This window comes from Geotrypetes seraphini, chromosome 1 (genome assembly GCF_902459505.1).
Source record: "Geotrypetes seraphini chromosome 1, aGeoSer1.1, whole genome shotgun sequence".
In the NCBI taxonomy this organism is placed as follows: domain Eukaryota; kingdom Metazoa; phylum Chordata; class Amphibia; order Gymnophiona; family Dermophiidae; genus Geotrypetes; species Geotrypetes seraphini.
The window spans coordinates 205,872,821-205,885,701 of NC_047084.1; positions in this window are offsets into that span (position 1 = coordinate 205,872,821).

Here is a 12,881-nt window from a genome sequence, read left to right on the forward strand (position 1 = left end):
AACCTAAGGGGCTCATAATCGAAAGAGAAAAACGTCCAAAAACCAGCCTAAGTCGGCACTTGGACGAACATTTCTCAAAAATGTCCAATTGCCGAAAATAAAAATGGGTTTGGACTTATTTCTAAACGACCTAGGCCTTCATAGTGCCGCTCAACGTCCAAAGCTAAACGGGGCGTTTCGGGAGGCGTGTTGAGGGTGGGAGTTGGGCAGGATGTGGGCTGGCTTAGACTTGGTCGTACAACATGTATAACCAAAAGTTATACAGCCCAGGATCGACGGAACTTGGACATTGTGACATAGACCATGTAAAACATGGTCTAAGTCACCAAAACCCACCTAAACTCACCAGATAAGCACTGCAAACACAAAACACAGACCCCCACATACTACCCCAGTGATCACCAACCCCCCCACCACCATAAACATTTTATTCACAACTTAAAATTTCAGCCTCCCGACCATCATCACTTGGCCGTCTAGCATAGGAAAGCCTAGTCGTTCAGCCCAGAGGCAACTTAAGTCGTCTTGGGGGTGAGTTAGGGACCCATAGAGAGGAGGACCCATGCCCATAAGCCCCTGTAATCACTGCATTGATACTTAAACATGTGCACTGCCCTATACACCACCAAAACCCTTTTTTTACTGGCATATAAGTGGCTCCTGCAGCCATAAGGGCTATTGGGGTGGTAGATAAGTGGGTCTAGGGGATTCTGGAGATGATTTGGGGGGCTCACCGTCACCTATAAGGGTGCTGTAGTGAGGAGAAGCCATGGCACCCTTTTTGTGAAGTTCACAGTAATGCCTTGAAAGGTACCTCACTATTTAGGTGGCATGTCTGGGTGTGCAGTAGAGATTGACACGGTGACAAAATTCATCACCGTTCCCGTCCCCGCAGATAACCGCGGGAAATAATCCCATGTCATTTTCTAGTGTCTATTTCAACCTCGGTCCTTCTACACCAGCATTCTTCAAAGCAAAGCTTGTGGGTCAGTGGTTATGCCCAATTATACTCTGATTCTTTCCTCTCTCCTTAAAGAATGACATGAAGACGATTTCCCGCGGTTATCCGCAGGGACGGGAACGGTGATGAATTTTGTCACCGTGTCATTCTCTAGTGTGCAGTCCATCACTTTGCAGACCCCTCCCATGTTAAACAGGGCTTGTTCTAGGCATTTTGGACTTGGATGGAAAGTTGGACAGAAATGTGTTATAAAGATGGACGATTTAGTGGCATGGACGATCAGATCGGCAGGATATATAATTAGACGGTTTTCGAAAGTAAAAAAAAGTTGGACGTATCTTTTGAAAATGTGTCTTAGGTTCTTTTTAACTTTGGACGACTTGCGAGATGGACGCAAACGGACTTAGACATCCCTTTCGATTAAGCCCCTCCATGGGTATATGCATGTCAATCTAATGTTTCAGTGCCGTATTGTCACCTTGCATTCATTAGAACATGTTTCTGCGCCAAAAGTTGGGCACTTAATTAGCACCTAAATTTATGCACTATTTATAGACTTCCTTAGATTAGGTCCACCAACTAGAACACTGTAGGGATGAAATTAGGACAGCTGAAAGGCTATCTTAGCTTTGCCCAGTTAGCTTCTGGATGGCAGACTGAATATTGACACTATCCAAATAGCAGTGCCGGTCCTGCTGAATCTAGATATTCAGCACTGATTATAATCTGAATACTAGCAGGGGATATCTTAATATTTTTTTTATGGGTATGGCATCTAGTATTTAACTGTCAAGGCTGAATATCAACCCAGTTAATTTTTCATTCTTTTCCCTCATTAAACAGTTTTCATATAGCAATATGACACAGCCGGTGTATTTTTTGTTTTTTAGTTTTGTTTTTTTTTCTGAAAAGACAGTGCTTGTTGGCCAATTGAGCCATCAGCTTTAGCTCTGGATGTATCTTACCAATTCTTTTGGCACACTTAGGATCCCTTTTACTAAGGCGCGCTAAATGCTAGCACGTCCATAGGATATAATGGATGCGTTAGCACACGCTAATATTTAGCGTGCGATAAGATGCACTAGCGCACCTTAATAAAAAGGACCCCTTAGTTTGCTGAATGTGCCATTTTGAACACGCACGGTATCTTTATTCAGAATGAAATAGAGTGCTGAATGAATTGTTGCAAATGTTTGATCCATGAAGGAAGTCAATTTAATTTAGGTTTTACAGTGTCTTTTCATGCATTGAATCAATTTGTAGGAACTTAGAGATCTCAGTTCATAGATACTATTTCAGTTCATTTGTTAGCTCTTCAATTACAGTCAGTGAATTCAGCAAGAAGATGAAACAGATACAGATTCCTTTTGCTAAGACCATTCAAGCTATTAGCTCACTTATACTGAGTATGCATTGAAAGCTTAATTGATAGGAATAGGAAAGTTTGGAAGTCAATTCTTCTCGAAAAGATAACAGAATTTGTCTAAACGTATTAGAACTAAGAACAGTTTTATTCTCTGCCCAGCAACAGAGTTCTTATACTTTATTTATATGTTAAAAATGATGCAAGCTTTCTTTAAACAATAGGCATAAAAAGGTAGGACAAGACTCATGGAACTAAAGGACATATAAAGTGAAATTAAACTTTGCAACATAGAAGCTGGGTAGAAAATAGGAAGATTTTGATTTGGCCTGGGACGATATACAGTAACAGAATATACAACAACAATGGACAATAAATATAACAGAGAAATAGCAACTCATGCTTTTAAATTAAATAAGATACATAATGGAGGTCATTGTAGAAGACAAAGCATCCAACCAGGGTAGTAGGGAAAATAACATTCAAAACACCACTCCAAACACTGGGCAGCACCTACTATATAGAATAATATACAACACTTTAACACATATGCATTCATACTCAATTACCTTCCATGGAAATTAAAGAGCAAAACCAGAGGAAAGGAAAAGCCTCAGAGAAATTCTCCAAACTCCCTAGCTCAATCACCTATTATTCTTAAAACAGTGTAAGTACTTCAGTTAAACAAACAATCACATTAATGTCAGAACAGCTTCCATGAAAGGCAATTGAGTACGAATGAATATGTATTGAAGTGCTACCCAGTGTTTGGAGCAGTGTGTTTTGGTGGTCATTGTAGAAGGCCTGTAGAACATTTGAATGAGACATAAGAATGTATTTAAAATATTTATTATCTGCCTGGAACCTAGATGGCTTTGAATAGTACATACATAATCACATAAAACAAACAACGTCAACACTGTTAAAATATATTTCATGTCAACCATAAAACAGTAATAATAATTAAATAAAGCTCTCTCAAGCTATAGTTCTTCTTTTCAGTAGTAAGCCTGATTAAAAAAAAAAAAGTGTTTTCAGCAATTTTCTGAATCTCAAAACATTTGCACATAATCATAAATTCCCAGGCAAGGCATTCCACATATCTGGTCCTGCCACCGAAAAGGAAGAATTAGCTGTATCAACATAATGTACCTCTTCACGTCTTCCTGCATCTAGCAACAACTGCTTTTCAGATCTCAATGTGTGTCTTGGCTGATCCATGCATAAAATTATAGCAATGTATGAAGAGGAAGATGTAGTAGGTGTCTCAGAGACTTGGAGAAAATTTTGGATGAAAGTGTGCAAGTCACAGATATCACTGTGCGTCACCAGACCGTGCCATGTCCAAGCAGGTATGGCCGAGAGAGCCCATAGCACACGGTGCTGACTAAGTGGCTAATCAGTTCTCAATTGGAGTGGTAGATCAAGTAATAAAAAGACCTGGATTGAGTCAAACTTAAATTACTTTATTCTTCAGGAACTCCAATTTTCAGGAAAAAAACCCAAAATAACGTGGAGGGGCATAATCAAAAAAAACCGTCTAAGTCCCTTTTTGGCCTAAGTCCTTAAACGTTCAAAGCAGAAGCAGGGAAAGTGTCCATAACCAAAACAAACGTCCTTGTTTTGATTATGGCCTGCCTCTACTAAACGCCCAGATCACCACTAGGTCTAAAAGTATACCCACACGACATCTACACTTTTTGGCCATAATGAACCAAAAAAACGCCTAAGTCCCAAACGTCCAACAGAAGGGCTTTTAGGCGAAGGAGGAGCCAGTCCTTCGCCTAAAAGCTGGATTCTGTAACCGGTGTCTGTCAAAGACAACACCGGTTACAGAATCCCCCCGCCCCCACACACACAACGATCCAGGCAGGAGGGTGGCCAAGCCATCCTGCCATGTCGAACCGCGAACCCCCCCCTCCCCCGACAACATCGGGGCAAGAGGAGCCCAAGCCCTCTTGCCCCATTGAACCGCGACCCCCCCCGACAACATCGGGGCAAGAGGGAGCCCAAGCCCTCTTGTTCCGGCGATCGTGCCCCCCCCCGACTCGATATGGCCAGGAGGGAGCCCAAGCCCTCCTGGCCCCAGCGACCCCTCCGACTAACACAACGGGCCAGGAGAGAGTCCAAGCTCTACTGGCCCCGGGGACCCCCCCACCTACACAAACAGGCCAGGAAGGAGCCCAAGCCTCCTGGCCCCGGCGACCCCCTACCCCCCACTACAATATGGGCAGGAGGGATCCCAGGCCCTCTTGCCCTCAACACAACCCCCCTCCCCCCAACTACCACCCCCCCAGAACCCTGATCGGCCCCCCCCCGCCGACCTGCAACCCCCCGGCCGACCCCACGACCCCTCCACTCCTACCCCCCTTCCCCGTACCTTTAATATTGGCCAGCGGACGGGTGCCAAGCCCACCCGTCCGGCAGGCCAGCCGGGTCCAGAATGGGGCCGGATTGGCCCAGGCGGCAGAAACCCCACCCACAGGTGGGGCCTGAGGCACCTGGGCCAATCAGAATAGCAAACTAGTGAACTGTTTTAACTTCTAAGTTTTCTATTTGGCAAAACCCAGCATAACTAAGGTGACCATACATCCCGTTTTGAATGGGACAGTCTCGTTTTTAGATCCCCTGTCCTACTTTACGGAGAGGGTGGTGGATGCCTGGAATGCGCTCCCGAGAGAGGTGGGGGAGAGTAAAACTGTGACTGAATTCAAAGAAGCGTGGGATGAACACAGAGGATCTAGAATCAGAAAATAATATTAAATATTGAACTAAGGCCAGTACTGAGCAGACTTGCATGGTCTGTGTCTGTGTATGGCCGTTTGATGAGGGATGGGCTGGGGAGGGCTTCAGTGGCTGGGAGGGTGTAGATGGGCTGGAGTAGGTTTTAACGGAGATTTCGGCAGTTGGAACCCAAGCACAGTACCGGGTAGAGCTTTGCATTCTTGCCCAGAAATAGCTAAGAAAAAAATAATTTAAATTGAATCAGGTTGGGTAGACTGGATGGACCATTCGGGTCTTTATCTGCTGTCATCTACTATGTAAATTTGTAAATCATCTGTCTAATAATGGAAGTAAAGGTCAAATGATTTAAAAACATAGTGGAAGTGGCATAAATAAACATTAAATAATGGTGACTAAAATTGTCTCTTGCAGAACCTCATTATCCAAACCAATGACAATTTGTCCTCTTCCACATCACAGAATGTGCTCTGCCTCTTAGAACGGACTCAAACCGGCATAGTATCTGATGTTCAACAGTGTCAAATGCTACTGAGACCCAGTAAAATAAATTTAGACTGTAAGCCTGAATCAGAGTGTCTTCCTCAGATTATGCACTAGAAGAGTGACCTTCACTATTTTACAAGTGGGTTAATATTTGTCATTGTGAAAGTCAGAGCCTCCGCTTGCATCCAGCTCCCAGCCCAGGACTTCTTCTGGAGTCCCATGGGAGGATGGGCCACCTCTCTGTGTTTTGCCATCTTAGAGTGGGCTGGAGGAGCTGTAGCATTTGGTTCCAGCCTTTCAGAAGCAGGGAAATTGAAGAGGAGGAGTCGCTTTTGTTGTGGTTCCGGCTCGGGCTGAACTGGTTCAGTTGAGGACATGGAATTAGAAGCTGACTGAGGGTGGTGAGAATGACTGGGGTTTAATTTAATTGTTAATTTTCTTTTTGCTATTTTTTTTGTTGGGCTTGTTAAATTTTGCTAATTTTTTTCCTTCTTTTATTGTTAGGATTTTTTTTTTGGGGGGTGGGGTCTTTGATAATGAAGTTTTTCCTTCTGTTGCGTCTTTTACACACCTATAGTGCTGAATTTATTGTATTATCTTTTTCCTCTTCCTTCTCTTTATATAGGTAAATGAATGTAATTATTTCTTTCATAGGTTCTATAGTTAGTTTGTGAATCTGTTGGGACAGAGAGGGAAATTCAAAGTACCTGATTAGTTTTTTGGCCATTATTTAAATCAATTTAATTGTTTTGTAAACCGTTGTGAATCCTTTGGCAGATATAGTGGTATATAAGACACCACCTTAAATTAAATCATTGCTACACAAACTAGCTTGCACCCTGAGCAAAGAAGGTCCCATCTGCTGAGTACTCAAAGCAACTCAATTAACTTTTGATGGACGAGAACCATTGCACCATTCAGTGTCAGAAGCAGCCGTCATTTAATAAAATTAATTTTTAAAGTATCTAACAGAATTCATCAAAAATTATAAAATCAAATAACATTGGGTCATAAATCTCTCCCCCATTTTTCTAAGCTACAGAAGAGGCTTCTACTATTGCTCAGAGCGCTAAATGCTCCGATACCGCTCAGTTGCTAATAGAATTCCTACGAGCATCGGAGCAACATCACAACATTTAGCGCTCCAGGCTGTGGTAGAAATCTCTACCGCAGCTTAGTAAAAAAAAAGTGTGGGGGGGGGGGCGGTATAATTTGGAAATACAGTACTTAATAAATTTGGAAATACAGTACTTAATAAAAGAGAAAAGTGCTTGTAAAACATGATGAATGGGTTGAGTGTAAAATTCTAATGTCATTAACCATATTGTCCATAGGGAGAATCAAGCAATATATATAATTATAATCCATATTTCATCCCAGCCACTTCAGGGAGACCAATCAACTTATCCATATGCCACAAAAGTTATTGTCTTCAAAAAATATTCTCTCAAACAAGTTTTTAATCTAGCAATAAAGATGAAAGGGCCCAAACCAAAATTCTCAAGAAGACAGAATGTTTTCAGCATAATAATTGTTTTATTGTTATTCAATGTATATTTTCTATAGTTACAATTTTGCTCTTGTTTTCCATAGGCAGGTGATTTTTTATTTCCTATATTCTTTATTACTCATTTTCTGTTTGTGAAGTCACAAAACAGTACCTCACTCAGTCCAATTACCAGCACTCCAGGTATACTTACTGCAGAGCTCATCCAGCTGCTGGGAACTCCAGACTCCTTATCCATCACCTCCTCTGGTGCAGCCATTGTAACCTACAACAGGATCACAAAGTAAACTTTGTGCACAAACATATGAGAAATTGGGAAATAGGGAAATTGAAAATGACGGGCACATGAAGATACACCCATTCTCCACAACAGTACAAGCAATTGAAGGTGTTCTCTTTCACCCCTCTCTTACTTCTCAAGATGCCCATTTATGTAGGGTTACCAGATTTTCGTAAATGAAAATACAGACTCATGGCCCTGCCCCCAGGCCTGTCCTGTTCAGCTAAATTAAAGGTAGACAAATTGATGGGGCCGGTTGATGTACATCCTAGGATTCTGAAGGAACTTAGGGAAATTCTGGTGGCTCCACTGACTGACCTTTTCAATGCTTATGTAGAGTTGGGAGTGGTACTGGAGGACTGGAGAAGGGTGGATGTGGTCCCTCTCCACAAAGTGGAAGGAAAGAAGAAGTAGGGAATTACAGGCTGGTAAGTCTGGAAATGCTTTTAAAACAGAGAATGGTAAAATTTCTGGAATCTGGTGGATTATAGGACTGGAAGCAACATGGATTCACTAGAAGTAAGTCTAGTCAGACAAATCTGATCAATTTTCTTTGATTGGGTGACCAGCAAATTGGATAGAAGGAGTGCGCTAGATGTGGTGTATTTAGATTTAGCAAAGCTTTTCACAGTTTTCCACATAAATATCTAATAAATAAACTGTGTGCCCTAGGGATGGGCCCCAAAGTGACAGGCTGGGTCAGGAGCTGGTTGAACTATGGTAAAACCAGAAACTGCAGCAAACACCTCCCACTGTTGTTAGATGTCTCTGTCCATGTTTAGCGGAAGGTATTTGCTGCCAATTCTGGTTGGTGAAGACGGACTCCATGTTTTGCAGCTAAGTAGAAGAGTTTCCTTTTTCTCCTTTTTTGATACCCTATTTGCAGTGGTGGGCTTGTGCCTGGTGAGAGATTACCATTAAAGAGTGTTTTGAGTGTTTTATGCCAATGACAGGTTGAAGAGCAGTTTAAAATCATTATTGATTGCTGCCAAATTGTTATATTTGAGGCTTTCTCTCCACACTTTTTTGATTAATGAATCTCTCCTTGGTGATTCCTCTGCTGGCTGGTAACATTTTCTAATATTTTTGGAATTTGAGTTGTTACTATTTATTATTGTCAGAGATGTTTACATACCTATGTGACATAAATGTGCATAAGTCAAGTCTCTTTCATATGAAAGGAAGCTTTGGAATGAGAGGGGATAGGATGAAGTTAGGAGATGATAGGCTCAAGAGTAATTAAAGGAAATACTTTTTTATAGAAAGTGTGGTAGATGCGTGGAACAGACTTCCAGAAGAGGTGGTGAAGATAAAGACTGTGCCTGAAAGCATGGGGTAGGCATGTGGAATCTCTTAGAGAGAGGAAGAGATAATGGTTACTGCGGATGGGCAGACTGGATGAGTCATTTAGCCTTTATCTACCAACATGTTTCTATTTAAGGGTGATATTTGATGCAATGTTGACATTTGATCAACAAGTATTCAATATTGTTAAATAAGGTTTTAGGGTGTTATGTTAAAAGCAATTAAGGGGTCAGTGAACATATCTTCTCTTTTAATTCTAGTTCATTAACTATTCATGGCAAAAATTGATTATTGATAGGTATGACTAAAAGAAATTTATGGAAATTACAAACTCAACAAAATGTGGCAATAAAACTCATTACTGGAAGCAGTAAACAAGATCAGTAAACAAGATCACTGAATATTGGTTACTAATATTATTGGGTTCAGTTTAAGTTGATTTTAATTGTTTTGAAAGTTTTGAATACTGAAGTTCCAGAAACTCTTTTCAAATTGTTGAAAACATATTGTCTATCTAAATCTTTGCGTTCCAGTCAAGCTCATTTTTTGGAAGTTACAAATTTACATGATGCAAGATTTGAATGTATAAAATAGACAGCTTTTTATGTTGGACTGGTTTTATGGAATTCACTTATTTTTTCATTAAAAATCAAAACTTCTTTATCTAAATTTAAAAAGTCCCTTAAAGCCTTTTTATTTCAACAGGCTTTTGAATGTGAGTTATATTGTGTTTGTGTGCAAGTATGTATATATGGGGGTTTATGTATGGGTATGATGTTGGGGTTTTTTTGGGGGGTGGACTATGGGGAGTCTTTTGGGATGGTCTTTTCTTGTTATGATGGGGTTCTTTTACATTTTATTTAGATTTTTAAAAAAATATTTTTATCGTAAACCACTTTATTTACTTGTAAGTGAGATAGTTGTATATCAAATAAATGAAACCTGTAATAGCCAGAAATGATCTCTGAATTAAAAAGAGGATAGTATCAATGCAAAGCTCTACAGAGCAAGAGTTATAATTTCATTTACAATGAGCAGGAATATGCAGAAGTGGTGCATAAATGACATCCCCAGCAGTGAAGCCTATGCCAGAAGGACTTTTATGGTCTGGCTCCAGTTTGTGGCAAGATAGAGCAGGATAGATTGGAGTTAGCTTGGAAGGAGACTTCAGCGGCAGGGCAGTGTGGCTGATGCTGGGTGGAGTTTTATGGCCTGAGTCCTATGTGCGGCAATATGGATATGGAGCAAGAATGTACATTTTTACCACATTCATATAGTTGAAGTACAGATCTTGTCTACCTCAGGGGAGAGAGGAAAATAATCTTATCGTGGAATTTAGTAAGAAAATTGAATAATTACTGGATTGTTGGTTTATCATTGCTTCAAAAATGAATTTGACTGTTGGGCAGACTGGATGGACCATAAGGCACCATGTACAGAATTTGGAGGTTAGAATAGATGTAATCCTCCATAGATTTATTTTAACATTTTCTATTCATTTGACTTTATGAACTTAGAGTAAAGGTGAACATAGTGTGTGAAGCCCCAGGCCAACCCCTCAGAAGTGAGAAAGAAGCACAAAGGGCTCCTCACCTGAATCAGGAAGTGACTTCAGAGGGAGAGTCGATGCCACAGGTTGGTCCTGCTGCTCACATTGGAAAAGAGAGAGAGAGGCATGGGGGAGTGGAAGGAAGCTGCGTGTGTGGCAGGGAGGGGCAGGGAAGGACTGGGTGTGGAGGGGAGGAGAAGTGCCGGCACCTCTACCAAGATGGTGCCCAGAAAGTCCACCCCATGCCCCCTTACTATACCACTGCCATCAAGCAAATAACACTTCAGGAGTCTCCCTCAGTCTTAGGACTCTGGAAAGAGATCGGGTTAACAAAAAACCTTGAATTCGCTCTTTCTTCCCCTTTTATATCTCACCCAGGCAAAGGGGTCTCCAACTCCACCCACTTCTCTCTACTATCCACACTCTCACACCACTCAGTAAATCCCTGAAAAATCTCATACCCTACCATCCACTCTGTAGCAGAGGCATTTTTAAGGGGGGGGGGAGTGTCACAGTAATAAAGTAAGACAATAAAAAAAGACTGAGTGACTGTAGGGTAGCACAAATAATTTTGTTCTCCTTTCTGAGATAGCGCCATTAATGATAACTGCTTTGACATTCTTTTTTATTGCTACAATCTTCTGTCTTTTACAAACGTATCTCTTTTTATTTTTTTATTCATTAAAGAACTGAGTGCATCTTGGTAATATTCCTACAAATAAAAAGTCTTAGTACAATTAACACAAATTGGATCAATTTGACTGTGACCTCTCATCTGAGAAGTGACAAAACCGAATGTCAGGGGCTTTTCAGTTGGCTTGCTAATTGACTGTCTCATATGTGAGAAAATGCCTTGGAGTCTATTGTATCTTCTGTGCCATTTGCAGCTTGAATAAAGCAAAACAGAAAAAAATAAGTGTCTGTCTAGAGGAAGAAATTTTATTGTAAATGAAAATTAAACCTAGAAACCTAGAACATGTAGCCTATACAATCTGCTCATCTACATCACTTAGCTCAAACTATTTTTCTTTTCCCTCACATATCCTCTGTGCTTGTTCATGCTTTCTTGAATTTGGATGCTATTACATTCTCTAATATCTCCACCATGAAATTAATCCAAATACCCAAAAACTGTTCTATAAATAAGTATTTCCTTGACTTATTCCTTAATCTACCCTCTTTCACCATGGGGTCTGACTCTCCTTATTGTGAACCTCCAGAAGGGAAGGGGGAGGGAAGAACTCCTAGTTTCAAACCAAGCAAAAGGATTCCACAAGAAAAATGTTTCTCCCCTTTCCAGAGTCTTCATTTTAGGCTCCTAGAAGGCTCAGGGTAAAATTAATGTTACTTTCAATTAACAATTTCTAGAAGAAAATTTTTTTGTTGAATTTGCAATTCTTCTTAAAACAAAGTTCTGTGTCTCTTTTCCATGTTTAAAATATTTCAAAAGAACGAAATGAGGCATCTCAAAAAGTCTTAGGCAAATGAGCTCCCAGAGCTCTGAACAAAATTGTTCAGGAGCAATCCTTCCCAACTGCAATTTAAGGAAGCTCAAACACACCAATAGAAAAAGGAGACAACGCCCTTTGTCATTTTTGCTATGCTCACACACTCGGAGAATGTTAATTGGCTGTCATCATTGAAGCGCTCCTTAGCACACTGAAATCTGTATTGCACAGATAAGATATTGTGACCCCCTGAGGCAGACATTCATAGTGAAGCATGGATCTGTGTTCATTTGTCCATTTGCACTACTTTCTGGTTGACATTGTGATATGGACATATTTGTTCAATTGTGCCATAATTTGGTTGCTATTGTTATATGCAACTGTAAGGCCTTATGCCTTTTTATATTGATTGATTTTATTAAAGGAAAATTGGACTTTTTTCTTATGGCTCCTCTTTCTCCTTTCTTGTGAAAAACCCACACCTGTTCTTTTTATTTATTTATGGAAACTCAACATAATGTAACTAAAGATAATGGCCCTCTTTTACTAATTGGTTAGTGCAACTTGGTAAAAGAGGGGAATGTTTCTGTATTAAGAAATATTCCTCTAAATGTCAGTCATAAAGAAAAATAAAGAAAGAAATCAAGATCCCAAAACAGGTTGTTGTTTGGGTTTTTTTTGTTTTGTTTTTTACAGCCGGAACAACTCAAGGAAGTGCTAGTAGCAGGGGTCTCAAAGTCCCTCCTTGAGGGCTGCAATCCACTCAGGTTTTCAGGATTTCCCCAATGAATATGCATGAGATCTATGTGCATGCACTGCTTTCAATGCATATTCATTGGGGAAATCCTGAAAATCCGACTGGATTGTGGCCCTCAAGGAGGGACTTTGAGATCCCTGTGCTAGTGCATTGATAACAAGCAATGTAAAAGACAGTACAGTGGTACCTTGGATTACGAGCATAATCCGTTCCAGGAGCATGCTCGTAATCCAAAATGCTCGTTTATCAAAGCGAGTTTCTCCATAGGAAATAATGAAAACTCGCTTTGATAGGTTCCCACCCTCCCACCGAGGCCAGCAGCGCTGCTCCCCCCACCCCGAGAACTTCCCCGAAGGCCCCGCGATCTGACACCCTCCCCCCCGCAATCCAGCACCCCCCCGCCGCCATCGGGCACCCCCCCACCGCCATCGGGCACCCCCCCCCGCAACCTGAAGTTTCCCAGAGCCCTCTTCTTACTTTAAT